The sequence below is a fragment of the Pseudorasbora parva genome, chromosome 18 (assembly GCF_024679245.1).
Source record: "Pseudorasbora parva isolate DD20220531a chromosome 18, ASM2467924v1, whole genome shotgun sequence".
Classification (NCBI taxonomy): domain Eukaryota; kingdom Metazoa; phylum Chordata; class Actinopteri; order Cypriniformes; family Gobionidae; genus Pseudorasbora; species Pseudorasbora parva.
In genome coordinates this window covers 27,695,185-27,711,493 of record NC_090189.1, presented here as the reverse complement: position 1 = coordinate 27,711,493, position 16,309 = coordinate 27,695,185, and the positions used below count along the sequence as shown (strand labels likewise).

The following is a 16,309-nucleotide window of genomic DNA, read 5'->3' as shown; positions in this document are numbered from 1 at the left end:
ACATTCAGTGCTGTAACTTTACAGACACTGTTCATGCTCGAGCAGCAACATCACACACTAAGTAAAGTTAAAAAAGTGAAATCGCATGCAACCAGCCCTTTAAAATATTGGCAAGTGTGAAAGGATCTTGCCTGAAGATTCATAAAAGCCTTTCAAGTATCCCCTTATGTAACCTTCAAATACATTTTGAACTACATAAAAAACTTGTTTCAGACAAAAGGACACTAAAACGTTTAAAAAGTCAGCAAACATAGACGTCAGGGACTGAATTAAAGCCATACACATTAGGTAGACACCTAAACAAACAAAACAACTCTGACTTTTACAGATGTCTCTTACAGAGCGGTTTTTGTTCACTTTCAAAAACATCTTTTCAAATGACGCCGTTTATATACACATGCCGTTATCATTGGCCCATATGTCGTATAACTAGAGGGAGATGCATACAATGGCACACAGGGCATCTGAGGAAAGACAACAAGACACAACGTGTCTGAGAAGCAATACAGGTCAATTTTCAAAGGCATCGCAGACCTACTTCATGTATAGGCTATGTGAAAAGGGAGAGCAGAACAAAGAATCAAAGCCTCGCAGGGGTTCTGGGATAAAAATGCATGAATACTGTAAAAAAAAAAGCAAAAGGCACAAGAGTACGCCTCTAAGAAGATGATGAGGGGGAAAAGAAAATCTTGCCAGAGAAATAAGAGAGCCTAAGAGAAGGCCATTTTATCACTTCAAAAGGTTGCTGGGAGTACAGCTTGTAAAAATTCTCACACTCACAATCCTGAAACACAGCTGTTGATTCTTCTGCTTGCATGATCCAAAATCATCATCAGGAATTTTAGGGGCTGGTGATGTAAAGAGAAGAACATGATGAAGTGTTTGAGCTGAATAGTGCGGAGGCATTGGGTTTTACAAACCAAAAAGACAAATTCTACAAGGGACACTCAAGAATAATGTTTTTGCACCCAGTAGCTTCACATCTCCTTCCCTTTACACCAGGATTATTCTCAGGCCACAATGCCGGTCACTGGGCTCTCATTGTATCCAGAAGAGAAACGTGAACTGCCATCAGCGTGTCGTCAGAGGTCGGATTACAGTCTTTGAAGCTTTCCTATTCAGAGCCTGGTTCTTTAATATGCAAAAGTTCTGACTAGAGTCGGCTGAAGCAGCTCATTGTGCACTGCATGTTCTGAACATCATGTCACAGATGACATCAAGCAAGATAGCCCACACCCAGAACACATTTCTAAGGACATAAAAATGGCTTTGTGACATATAATATGGTTTCACTTGAGCGAAGGTAATAAAAAGGTTCGCTGTAAAATAAACACTGTGTGTGAGAGTGAAACTAAATACAGTATAAGATTTCCTTAACAAAATATGAAAGTGAATTGCAGAAATGTACACACTGATTATTCAGAACTTTTTACACACATAAACTTACAAAATTAAGGTTGAGCATTAATAAGACTGTTAAATGGTTGTTTTCAATTATTTATTCAAGCAGGTTTCCTTGAATGGCAACAACATTGTTCATAAGAACAATATTCAATCAATAAATAATTTATTATTTAAGAATAAATAATATTATTATTAAAAAAACTAAATTATTAAGTGTAGTTAATATAATTAGAATATAAAAGGAATCATGAAAATCTTCATAATTTGATTAATGAAAATCTGTCATAAAATCAAGCGATGCATAGAACATGCATGAGGTCCAAACCTTGTGTGGGCAAATAGAAACACTTGTTTTTCAAAATATGCTTTCATTTCAAATATATAATATAGAAGAATAAATGTCATACACATTTAAAAAGACAAAGGCAATTTTTTTTTTTTTTTTTGGGTGAACTTTAATTTTAATTAGGCTAGACAAAGGTCATATTGTAGATGAAGACTGTTAGATGAACATGTAACGTACATATCTAGATTATAGTTACGTTATGGGTCTAAAAACAGAGATAACTGCCGTTAACACATTTTACAACAATGCCAAAATAAAAATAATTAAATAAAAAAAGCAGATAGGTTAAAGCAAGAGCAAGTGATGAAAAAAAAGAAGAAATGTGTTGAAACAAAAGTGTCAAGACATGGAAAAATAAGGACCTTGACATTTAGAAACCCGTCACCATCTCACCCACGCCAGCAAGTTTCTTCTTTCCCAGATCTTCCCTTTTCACAGTCTCAAAGCCCAACAGACGTGTGAAAAAATGCACCCTGCCTCGGAGTCACAAAAGCCATTTTCTGATGGCAGGATAGCTCCCATACACTCCCTATCTCAAGGGCACAGCGTACCTTCATTCCCAAAAGCTCATACTGTATTGTCTGCTCTGGCTCTTTTATATCCCTTCGAGTGTTGGTACAATCATGAGCCTAGACAATGCTAGACAACTATTATATTTCAAAACTTAAAATAAAGTTAGATTAGACATTATAACGCTACCGAATGCTACAAGGGTGTTAAAATGTTGACGATTCATGTGCTCCCAGTTATGAGTGCAATAAAACCAAGAGACTGGAAAACAAATTAGAACAGCGACATCTACATGATATTTCGAAAATGGCGCCAAAAAGAAGAAGAAGAAAAAAAAGTAATAGGTCTGGAGTGGAAAAAGCAGAGGATATCAATATGCACAGGTGTTTTTGAGGGATCTGCTGTCAAGTAAAAGATATGGAGCCATCAAATGTCTGTCTCTTGTTTTTTGTCAAAGCAAAGTGATGGTATAGATTTGCTCCTGGAAGAATGGGACGATAAAAAGGGCGGCATGCTCGAACAGCTCTGAACACCAAGGCCACATTCACTGCCGCTCAGAGACACAGGACACTTCCTGGAGCAAGTGCTGTGCATCTGCGTGCCAGGACAGCAGGACAATAGCTGGCCGCTCGCCCTGGACAGCTTGCCTCGCAGGACTAGTTTCTACCGAGATTTAACTGCAGGCAGACCTAAAAATCAAAAGAACCCCACCCAAATCGGTACAGTGCCATTTAACGTTCACAATGCTGGACATTGTTCATAGCACATGATGATGACGGCGGCTGCTGTGGGGTCGGTTCACGCTCATGAATGGAAGTAGTCAGACTGAGACTAATGCTGGCACTGGCCACCCCTGTTCTGTTACAAGCTCGGCCTAAGCATACAATAAGGACAGTTCAAACCTGAAATATTTGTGCATTTCATAAAAAGAATAAATAATAACATGTTGTACTTGTCATTACACACAGCTGATGCTGAAATGTGCCGGTATTATGTGCCTGTTAATTCATGATGATGTACGGCGCAACAACAAAATAGAGAAAAAAGCGAAATAGTCTAATTTGTTAGAGAGACAAATCACCAGCTGCAGGTCACTGGGAATGCACCGAGCCTCAGTAGATGAGCAACATTTAAAATGTTGACTTCAGGAGGATTGCATCTGTAAAAAGTGGAGAGTTGCTAGAGGGGTCCTGAATTGAGAAATCAACTTTCCCCTGAGCTTTTGATATATAAAAGGTCATGATAATGTAAGAATAACCTGTAAGTTTCAGAGCTGAAAACTTCCTTGTTAGTCAGAGAAAAGCTTTTATAGACGCCAGGCCCAGCAAACGAGAGATCTTAGAATGTGCCAGGCTGTGACGTCTAAGTGTGGTGAAACAACGCCTGATGCTGTAGGTTCTGTATCGTTTGGTATCTATGGATTATGTGTACATGTCTAAATGAACATAACTTAGCACGTTGTTGAAGGCTGAAGAACCCTTTATTTGTGGTGTTGTTGGTTCATTGAGATTCAGGATCAGACTCAGACATGCATGGATCAGGGCTTCCTATCTGTGGGTATTTACTTCCTAGTCTTCAGTGCAGGGAGCTCATAAAAACCAAGCGTTCAGGAGAGAGCCTCAAAACTAGTGTAGAAAATAGCCTATTACTTATTCATTATGGTGTTTATATATACATATATAAACACCATAATGAATAAGTAATAGGCTATTTCCTACACTATATATATATATATATATATATATATATATATATATATATATATATATATATATATATATGTGTGTGTATGCATGCATGTATATATAGAAATACTAAAGAAATACTTTTTCTTATATATATATATATATATATATATATATATATATATATATATATATATATATATATATATATATATATATATATATATATATATCAGGATGAACTTTTGAACTTATTTTTGCCTGAGTATTTAAACTTGAACTTTCTTTTTACGAATAGAATCCTTGTGTAGTTTCATCAGGAGTTGAAGAATGACTTTAAAAAAAAAAAATTCTGACCCTGGATCCTATGAACTTGAACTTTCTATACATAGTCATAGATTCATCAGTAGTTCATGTGTGAAATTTTGAATACATTTTTTGGTCAAGGAGTGTTTTGTTTGAACTTTAAATGTATAAACTCACTTATGGCTTTATGGTGTTTCTTCAGAAGTTCAAACATGACTTTTTGAAGAAAAAAAATCTGAGCCTGGATTCTGGGAACTTGATCTTTCTATGCATACCAATAGACACCTTCTGTTGTTTCATGCGTGGTTCAAGAATGAAGTTTTGTATTTCTTTTTACCAGAGTGTATGAACTTGAACTTTCTATATATATTAATAGATTCCCTCGTTCAAGGATGAACTTTTGAACTTATTTTTGCCTAAGACTATTTGAACTTGAACTTTCTATATACAAATAGAATCCTTCTGTAGTTTCATCAGGAGTTGAAGGATGACTTTCTTTTGAAAAAAAAAATTCTGACCCTGGATCCTGTGAACTTGAACTTTCTATACATATTAGTAGATTCATCAGTAGTTCCAGTGTGACATTTTGAATACATTTTTTGGCCAAGGAGTGTTTGAACTTTAAATGTAATCAACAGACTTATCACTTTTATGGTGTTTCTTCAGAATATCAAACATGAACTTTTGAAAAACAAAAAAACATAACTGACCGTTGATTCTGTGAACTTGATATTTCTATGCATACCAATAGACTTGTTCTGTTGTTTCATATGTAGTTCAAGAATGAAGTTTTGAATTTATTTTTACCAGAGTGTTTGAACTTGAAATTTCTATATATACTAATAGATTCCCTTGTTCAAGGATGAACTTTTGAACTTATTTTTGCCTAAGAGTATTTGAACTTGAACTTTCTTTATAAGATAGAAATCTTCTGTAGTTTCATCAGTAGTTGAAGGATGAGCTTCTTTTAAAAATTCTGACCCTGGATCCTATGAACTTGAACTTTCTATACATAGTAATAGATTCATCAGTATTTCAAGTGTGAAATTTTTCCAGGGATCAGGGCTTCCTATCTGTGGGTATTTACTTCCTAGTCTTCAGTGCAGGGCGCTCATAAAAACCAAGCGTTCAGGAGAGAGCCTCAAAACTAGTGTAGAAAATAGCCTATTACTTATTCATTATGGTGTTTATATATACATATATAAACACCATAATGAATAAGTAATAGGCTATTTTCTACACTATATATATATATATATATATATATATATATATATATATATATATATGTGTATGTATGTATGTATGTATGTATGTATGTATGTATGTATATATGTATATATATATATATATATATATATATATATATATATATATATATATATATATATATATATATGTGTATGTATGCATGCATGTATATATAGAAATACTAAAGAAATACTTTTTCTTATTTCTATATATATATATATATATATATATATATATATATATATATATATATATATATATATATATATATATATATATATATATAAGAAAATGTATTTCTTTTGTTAGAAAGGCTGATAATTTTCCACGTCTTCATTATATAAACAAATCATCTGCTCCGTTTGCATTTTCTTTGTTTAGGGAGCACCTTTCAAGTTTCTCAACATGGAGCCAGAACAACCCCTACCACAGCTATTAAAACGAAGGTGACCAGCAGATGGCCAGCCACATATATTTAAGAACATTTGTTAATATGGCAGGCACCAAAGATTTGTTTCCTCAGAGATTGTTACTAACCCAACAAACAGTCATCAACATAATGATTTACAATACACTATTTTTTTTAGTTGGAACTATTTTGAATAAATTAAATTATTATTTATAAATTAAATTATTTAATTACATATGAATTAAATTAAATTAGTTTATCATTTATGATGACAACAATTATAAGTAAATAATGCATTAAAACAGCATGTAGCCTTCAAATGTTTATAAGTAAACATGGTAACACTATTTTGGGCTACAATCATCCCCATTAACTAGTTGCTTATAACCATTCATATTAGCAGGATCTTACCGAGTCTTTCCGGAAAAAAACGAGCGCCTGGAGGCGTATCGTGTGGGCGGAGCTAAAGAATGACAAGCAAGCAAAGCAGTGACGTCCTCAAGCGTGGAGAAACTCATGGCTATCTCAGATAATGATCCAGAATCATTCGGAGGCTGAAATAAATTGAACAGGAGAAACAGCAACAGCAGGACGTCCGTCTCTGTGGTATGTACTGTATTTAGTGGCCTGTCAACATTTGTGTGTCTTTACTCGCAGTTTATGAGGACATGATTCGGTTTATGGACTATTGTATGCGACTAAACCTTAGCAGTAGCAAGCAAAACGGTTTTGCACGTCAAACTAGTGTAACGTTATACATCGAACAACAATAGAGCGCATTTGAATGACGAAGCACGCGATCGTGTCGTTTACTGATGTTTACTCACGCGACGAGCCAACAGCATAGATATTTGAAGCAGTTTTACTCACCGGCTGCTTCCAAAGCAGGACCGAACCTTTATCGCTGGGACCGCTCCGTCAAAAACACACTTCTTTGGTATGATTTGGTGAAGTCCTGACAGCAGTGAACGGTGGAGATCCACTTTTGCGTCGCGACTGAAGCGATGTTGTGAAGCTTCCCGTCATTTCTGCGTTCAAATCGGGTCAAATGCAGCGCTGCCTTCCCGGAATGCTGTGCTGAAGCGTTGAAGTCGCTCAACGTCACCCATAGGAATAAAGTGGAGCGCGGCACCTGGATCAACTGGATCTGCACCTGAGTGTTTATGGGCGTGCATTTTCTCTCTCGCTCTAGCCACGCGGGCGCGCGCACCCTACCGGGAGAAGAGCCCGTACGGCCCATACAAGGACCTTCCGCTCTATTAACGTCAAGTCGACCCATATTCGAAAAAAACTCTCCGAAACTTGTGAGAAACTGGAAGGAGTATTTTTAACACAGAAATACTCTATCAAACAACCAACATTAGTTTTTGAAACTTTGTCTATGTTTAGGATGGGAATCCAAGTCTTTAACAGTGTAAAAAGCTCAGTATGCATGAAACAGCATTTCACCCCCCCTTTAATACTTATAAATCACATATTAATCTGCATGATTATATTCTGTCCCTTAATCCTACCCAGTACCTAAACTTAACAGCTACCTTACTAACTATTAATAAGCAGTAATTTGGAGTTAGAGGCAGAAGTCATTGTTAATAGTTAGTTATTAGTAAGAGAGAATTGGACCGTAATCTAAAGTGTGACCGTAAACATTATATATTGGCCATTTAGAAGTTGGCTGTTTAAACGTCGGGCCATTGGTGAGCGTCTGTCAGGCTACTTTTTGCGGTGTGTTTCACGCATTGGCTCTAGATGGTCTGCGTTGGCAGGAGTTTGTCCGATTCAGAACGCTGTTCATAACATGAGCCACCTGGAATGAAGAAAGTAATCAGCATGACTGATATTCAAAATTTCTGCTTTGTTTACGGTTTGTGTATCTGGAGTCATAGTTTTGGTTCCCCCTTTTGAATGACAAAAACAGACTACTGCTAATATGGACAGTTATTTCCTTAATGCAGGCACAGAACATATGCTGGTTGACAGTCGGCTGTAGTCTTTGTGGTGTTCAAGCGCAGCTTTTTGGTCCAGACGGAGCAGACACAAGGTTCTTTTTAATGCCGGCTTGGTGTGTCACTGTCTCTCTGATACATACGGTAGTGTTTTAAAGCAGCCAACTATCAGCGGCTACTGAATATACTTGGTTCTCAATTAAACCGTTCTTCAATTAAGTATGCATTAAAGTCTACAGTCATCCAGGTCAGTGACTTGACTTATCACGTGTGCACAGTAAGGAACTAAATGTATGGTACAAATGTTAATATGTTTTGATTTCTTGCTTATACCTCATAAATACATGTAGCCCTTATTTTCGGCATCAGCTGGATGTTGTGCTTTAATCTCAAACCCAAAAACTGAAGAAGCGAGGAGACAATTTGCTGAAATCTCAAATTTTCAAAAGCAAAGGGCTGCAAACAAAAGTTCAAAGACTATTTTCAGTGATCAATATCTAAATCTGTCTGAAGGGAAGCACAAGCGATTCTCACTGCCAATGTGTTCAAAGCGCATTTGTGCTTTTATAGTTAATAAATAGCTAATAATAACAAATATGGGATGCCACACTAGCAGATGATGACATCTTTTTGCCTTTATAGGCTATTTGCTTGATGTGAACCCATCTGACATAGGTCTCAGGTCCCAAAAACAATGTGATATTGGCCTGAATAGGGAAATCATAACATGCAATATTCCTACAGAAGTTGTTAATTTTAATAATGGCAGCTTTAAAGTGTCATATCATCGAAATCTGAGTTATGAATAAACTGGAGAGAGCACAGGAGCGGCCATGTTGTTATAATTCAATTATTTAATGATTTAATAAAACAAATGGGTATGTACCCTTTAAGTATTTGTCAATAGATTATAATACTACTTTGTCAGAGATGGAATGAAACTGGATAGGATGGAGAGAGAGAAAATGGACAGTCAGGGAAACAGAGCAAGAGATAAAGATACTGATAGGATGAGAGCAAACAAGAGCTCCATAAAAAAAGGCTTCGCCATTGAGCAGATTGCTTGGTTCAAAGGGTAAAGATGCCACTGGGACAAATGGTTGGTAAACTCCTCAGGGCTTCAAACACTGAACTGACAAATAGCATTAGATAGCCAAAGGGCCTAGACACAGCACAATCTGGAGAAGGTCGGGTAAGTGTAATCCTAAATCCCTAATCCTGTTTATCTGGGCTGGACCAAATGTGCCGATGAAAATGGCAGATGAATGCACATCGAGTGGACTAAGTGCAACCTGAAACTTCCTTGCTGACAGAAAAAAAAGGATCTGCACATCAGTTCACAGCTCAAATCAATCAGAGGCCATTACAAAGCAGGGCACGGAAATATGGGAACACGGAATCTACACAGCTGAGCAATGCAGATATACCTCGAGTACAGGTATCACAATAGGATTACAATAGGATTATCACAGGTATCACAATACGATTGATTTCAATTTAATAGGAAATAATTGCCCCAATAAAATCCTGCTTAATGGCTTGATACTGATGAATAAACAAGCGTGAGAAACGAAAGCAGCTCAAGAAGTCTTGACCGATCTGAAATACTTGAAATGTAAGGACTTCTTCTGCGGCAGAAACGGAGGGGACACTCAAAGTCACTATTATGTATGAAGGCACAGTAGAAGCTGCAGAGAGCAACAAATCAATCTTCCCTGCTGGCGGGTCCAATCTCAAGGGCACTCAGTCTCCATCAGAAGACTGCATTTGCCCTTGCCAGGCCAGACGGTGTGTGTGTACAGCTCCATCCTGTGCGCTCTTACACCCGGTATCCACACACACACACACCAGTTTTGATGCAACTGTACTGGTAAACACTCCAGTCTGTCTGCACACAGTGTGCTGCCACCGTCCTGCTGCCGGTGCCAAGCTCGAGGACAGGCCGACTTGCCAAAAGATCCTTCCCCACCCTACGCAAAACATGGGCCGCTGCTGTATCTGTGCATCCACCACACTGCTGTTCTAATGTCCGTCCTAATCAGTGGGTGTAATCTCCTGTTTCACTGGGACCGTACTGACCCTGAGAATCTGGACAACAAAGACACGCGATCATGTACCCAACTGACCGTCTTTACCACAGGGGAAATGGGATTATGGCTCGTGGGGGTCGCAGGCTGTTAACGGCTTGAGCGCTCAGAGATTAAGAGGCGTTTACACTACACCTTTCCAACTGAAAACAGAAAACTTAATACAGTTTGGCCATTCATTTTCACAACAACAACGTTTTGGGGGCCTCAAAATTGCCAACTTTTGAAAACAGGTTTCAAAGTGCACGTATTTGAAAACGATACCGTTATCGCCACGGTGTAAACTACAAAAACGCTACCCTACGCGTTAAGTCCATAGGTGTTCTTTACAAAACGACATCAATTACTCGTCTGACATGCATAATACAGCATTTTTGTACGAAGAAAAAACCTTCCAGTTTTTAGAGCATTGTCGTCTTGTAAACATATGAAAACAAACACAAGCTGACTGTATAAAAGGACCAAAAAGGGCTGAATTGAATAAAGTAAACTAAATTGAAAAAAGTTATGTAAATAACAATAACTTGCTACATTTATATAGCACTTTTCTAAGCAGTCAAGGCGCTTTACATAGAAGGGGGAATCACCTCAACCACCACTAATGTGCAGCATTCACCTGGATGATGCGACGGCAGCCATATTGCGCTAGAACACTCACCACACACACCAGCTGATTGGTGGAGAGGAGAAAGAGTGATGAAGCCAATCATTATGGGATTATTAGGTGGCCATGATGGACGGGGGCCAGTGGGCAAATTTGGCCAGGATGCCGGGATTACACCCCCCACTCTTTATCGAAGGTTATAAATAAGAGAAGAGATTTGAAGAACGCTTATACTTTTGGATGCAAAGTAATAATTCAGAATAAGGTTGGAACTATTGTGCAAACATTCTGCACATCATGTATTTGATGCGCATGTGCGCCAGCAATTGTTCATTAAAGTCTGCGAAGTTAAACGTAGCCCGGCTTGCTGTCAGGATAATCCTTTATGTAAAATGTAAATACTTGTGTGGATTTGTAACATTTAAAGGCAAGTATACAACCGTAAGATGCAAATTGTGTGCTGATGAAGAAGCATCTTTTTACAACATTACAGTTTAACTGAAAGCTTCATTTTTTTTTTTTTTTTTTTACAATAGGCTCTAAATGTCAATTCAAAAGAATCCTCTCATAAACCCATGACTTATTTGCATTTACATTGTCTCCTTCCTGTCTCACGGGTAGAAAATAGGCTGCAGAAATTGAACAAAGTTATCAAACAGTCTGCACTGCATAAATTATGAATTGAATATAGATTAATCCTTATTAAAGCTACAAAAGTTCTTTAGTCAAGAGCAGTGAGTGATTAACATTAATGGCAGATAGCATGGCTGCTGTCGCTTTAAGATCTGCCGCTGCAGAACTGACGTGCTGTCTCACGCGCCCTTTTTGCCCCTCACAACTCTTTAAGTTAGTTTGAGACGTTATTTAATATGTGAACGTGAATATGTGAATTTAAATAAAAATCTAAATGATTTATAATAGAGCAAACTTTTTAATGGGTTATGTTAAAGCCCTGGCCTGCTTGTTTGTAATATTGACTGCATGATCAGTTCACCGTATTATTTACTTCCATGCGAGCCGCAAATTAAGCTGGGCGAGCCGCGCAATGAAACTGCCATAGACAGTAAAAGACACGCAGCAAGAAGAAACACCAGTGGTTCACGCTTGCGCGCATACTGCCGTTTCTGTGTGCAGTATTCTGAACTACTCAGCTCCTATTTACTGTTTGATGGAGGCAATCCAGAATTACTGTTGGCGAAATAAAATTATATTCAGACACCACCCCAACTCTTAAAAAACTCTTAGAAAACGATTCACACAAGTCACCCAAATTGACGTGAAAAAAGCAGGAGGTGGCGAACATTTTAACATACAAATGTTTATTTTTATTGTGAAAATAAATAGATGCAGTACCAGTTTTGTAAGTGTATCATGTTAATATTTTTTTATTATTTTTAAGTTTATTTTTAATATCAATTTAGTGTTTGTTTTTTTAATAAAATGTCTTTATTGTCACTTTTGATTCATTTAATGCATCCTTACACGTTTCATTTCTCCATTAAATATACTACATATTAAAATAGATAATAAATTATTATAATACAAGTTAATATAATTACTAAAATAAAACAAAAGAAAGGATCACTTATTTAATGATTTGATTTTGAGTACTTTAGTCCTTCGACTGTTGATTAAAATGTTGCTGTGACAGAAAAAGAAAAGAAAAGGCAAAAATTACCATCATCATTAACATCCCATGAGCAATGATTCAGCAGGTGTCACGCAAATGAGCCTACAATCACACCCAATTAGCTAATTACAGCCAATCCTGGTGGTAACCACAAAAAAAAAAAGAAAAAAAAGAGTGCGCAGAATATAAAGAGCAGCTAGGAGAATGGTTGCTTTCCAAGACCACTCAGACCGTGCACATGGCTGAATCGCAGTAGAAGGAGCTACAGGGGTCTTCTTATCCAAAAGCTGACCGTGAGGTGCATCGGTGCAGCTCCATTCTCTTCTCGTGTCCCTCCATCAGTCGCTGACACCGCTCAGACGGTGCTAAGACAAAGAAGCATTTCAGAAACATGTTTGACACAGGCACAGAAAGAAATCAATGAGCTGTCAGCTCAATCTCTCCCCTCAGTGCAACTTAATGGCTCAGACGAGAGAAGACACTGCAAGCTTGACCCCATCACTTATAAAGTCCTCCATGCTTCGATTTCACTTTAAATGACAATCTGCAGGGTTAAAAGTGCAGTATTAAGAGATATCTTGATTTAACAAGCCTTTAAGACCCATGTGGATGCCAACCTCAGGGATGCCTTGAGGAAATTTCAGGGTGGAAGCAACCAGACACTTCGTATGTATCCGCCTAGTATCTTCAAATGAAGCTGCACACTGCTAACGACAACCAAACATCTTGAATTCCCAAAATAAAGTGACTCGACTTGTTCAGAATGACATTCTGTGCTAAAGGAAACTGCTTACACTGAAGCTTGTGTGACATAGCGTGCTGGGAACGGGTGCAGAAAGACTCCCGTCAGCTTCTTTAAGGATGTCTTCAGTGGTTAGCCATGCTACGGGGGATAATTGGTAGCGGTGCGCATCCACTAGCAAATAAAAACAAGGGCAGCCATTACATGCTGAGCCCAGATGCTCGGAAGCACCTCCGTCCCTCTCCTCTTAATTAGGTTGCACAACACGAAGGGAACTAGGCTATTTTTAGCCCCTTTAACTACCGAGGGCTCTCAAAGACCAGGAGAGAGAGAGAGAGAGAGAGAGAGAGAGAGAGAGAGAGAGAGAGAGAGAGAGAGAGAGAGAGAGAGAGAGAGAGAGAGAGAGAGAGAGAGAGAGAGAGAGAGAGAGAGAGAGAGAGAGAGAGAGAGAGAGAGAGAGAGAGAGAGAGAGAGAGAGAGAGAGAGAGAGAGAGAATGTCACCTTTATTTCAGAGGACACTGGAGCCACAAAAGGTTACGAAAATAAATATCAGACGTGCTGCTTGTTATCTCCGGTCAGAAAATGTAGACTTGACCCTGAAATTACCGCACACCATAACAATAAATTCATCTTCAGGATGTTGGGAGCCGTTTGCGAATGAGATTACGCTGAAGGCCAATCACACAAAATCAATTTTAAAGAGTGAGTAACTAAATCAAACATCCCATTCTATACACAGTCCTTCTGGTTCAGGACAAAGCATATTACCTAATATTATTTAAATATCATCATAAACTATTGTTTTCAGATTCCCTTAATAAAAGGTTGTACAAAATCAAAGACATTCAATGCATACTAACCTGACACTTTTATCTGTTTCATCTGCTTTATTTGTAGGTCCATGTGGTTAAAAGTAATAGCAACATGCAGCACAACTGTACGTGTCATTCGTGTTGATGGCTCAAATGGTGAGAGTTGCACCCCAGAGTTTATGACTGCCTTAGGAAGCATCGCTAATAATTATATCACGGCCCACTTTCAGAAGTTAATCAAATGCTAGTGGATAAATCAAGTCTCGCTCTACAGTACTTTCTGCTGAATATCCTGGCGTAGTCAGAAATGGGTCACATTACAGAAGTTGAAAGGGTTAGTTCATCTAAAAATGAAAATTGATGCACATGTGCCAATACAAATCCACAAACTGTTGATGTTCCCCTTTACCACAGGAAAATGTTAAACCAGCTTATTTCCATACAAAAGTTCAGTGACCATGTCTGTGAAAATGTGTGTGTGTGTGTGCGTGTGCGTGTGTATGTAATAAAATATAATTTATAATATATACTCACCTAAAGGATTATTAGGAACACCATACTAATACTGTGTTTGACGCCCTTTCACCTTCAGAACTGCCTTAATTCTACGTGGCATTGATTCAACAAGGTGCTGAAAGCATTCTTTAGAAATGTTGGCCCATATTGATAGGACAGCATTTTGCAGTTGATGGAGATTTGTGGGATTCGTGGGGTCACGAAGCTCCCGTTCCACCACATCCCAAAGATGCTCTATTGGGTTGAAATCTGGTGACTGTGGGGGCCATTTTAGTACAGGGAACTCATTGTCATGTTTAAGAAACAAATTTGAAATGATTTGAGCTTTGTGACATGGTGCATTATCCTGATGGAAGTAGCCATCAGAGGATGGGTACATGGTGGTCATAAAGGGATGGACATGGTCAGAAACAATGCTTAGGTAGGCCGTGGCATTTAAACGATGCCCAATTGGCACTAAGGGGCCTAAAGTGTGCCAAGAAAACATCCCCCACACCATTACACCACCACCACCAGCCTGCACAGTGGTAACAAGGCATGATGGATCCATGTTCTCATTCTGTTTACGCCAAATTCTGACTCAGAAATCGAGACTCATCAGAACAGGCAACATTTTTCCAGTCTTAAACTGTCTAATTTTGGTTGAGCTCGTGCAAATTATAGCCTCTTTTTCCTATTTGTAGTGGAGATGAGTGGTACCCGGTGGGGTCTTCTGCTGTTGTAGCCCATCCGCCTCAAGGTTGTGCGTGTTGTGGCTTCACAAATGCTTTGCTGCATACCTCGGTTGTGTGGTTATTTCAGTCAAAGTTGCTCTTCTATCAGCTTGAATCAGTTGGCCCAATCTCCTCTTACCTCTAGCATCAATAAGGCATTTTCGCCCACAGGACTGCCGCATACTGGATGTTTTTCCCTTTTCACACTATTCTTTGTAAACCCTAGAAATGGTTGTGCGTGAAAATCCCAGTTACTGAGCAGATTGTGAAATACTCAGACCGGTCTTTTCCTCTTTTCATGATCTATAACCCTTATCCGGTCATAATTGTAATATGTTATTAGCTGGACTGTCATGCTCATGTACTATCGAGTTGTCATGAGAACTGCTTGTGTTTTTGCGATCGCTATAACTCTAATCTTGTCATAAATGTAATACGTCGTTAGTTGGACTATTGTGCTGGTGTACTATCGAGTTGTTCATAACGGTTTGTTTTTGTGATGAAAGGGGTGACTTTTTCATTGAATATTCGATCTGTAACACACATTCTGCCATAGTTGTTGCCTGTGTTACGTATGTGTGGGACGGAGCTATCAAAATAGGCAGAGACCCTTTTGGGTTTAGGGGCAGATTTATTTTGGTGATCTGAAATATCAACAACAGTTACCAGAATGCACTTACCCCACCTTTAACAGGTTAAATTAAATAGCATTATATTATTAAATATTATTAACTAACATTGACAGAGAGCACATAGCTACATTTGTAGAATCGCTGAGAACCACTGCAACCCATTCCTGACTCGAGAACTGCTGTAGCAGTAGGCTATAGTGCCGAGCTACGAACTGCTGAAAGCTGAATATGTAGTCTGATATCGAACCTACTGTTCTTATTACATTTTAAAACGTGTATCAACTTAGAAATTAAATACGAAAAAAGCTGCTCCTGAAACGATGCATTATTGATAAAACAAATAAATGTTTGTATGACCGTTTTACAATCCATTGTTTTTACATCCGTTTTACAATCCATCCTTAAACTTCTGCATAATTAAGGGCATGGCCACTTTAAGTGACAGGTGGATAGCCACTCATCCGCTGTCTGATGGTCATTGTGTCACCTCAACTCCACCCACGTCCCGCCTCTGCGCTGCCAAGATGCGATGGCCAGCTCGTTTCTATTTTACGCTTCAGAACTGCTCTTCAGAATCCCATTTTTTTTAAACAGTCAATGGGTTAAACGGCAGCATTTCTGCTGTTCCATCAGCGCCATCTGATGTCAGAGAGTGTGAACGTGCATTTTCAGTTAGCACGTTTCTTTCACTTATCCGTGAGTGTGCCATAAACAT

The 16,309-nt window shown here is 38.4% G+C and overlaps 1 protein-coding gene across 3 annotated transcripts in view; it reads right to left on the bottom strand.

Moving 5' to 3' along the window:
* ndst1b (N-deacetylase/N-sulfotransferase (heparan glucosaminyl) 1b) overlaps nt 1-16,309 on the bottom strand; it is a 124,645-nt gene that overhangs the window by 41,130 nt on the left and 67,206 nt on the right. Inside the window, exon 3 of one of the 3 annotated variants that reach the window (XM_067424750.1) lies at nt 781-848. The exons of the other annotated variants lie outside the window; for them this stretch is intronic. The gene's annotated coding sequence lies outside the window, so the exon portion shown is untranslated. The remainder of the gene's footprint in view (nt 1-780; nt 849-16,309) is intronic. 3 annotated transcript variants of the gene reach the window in all.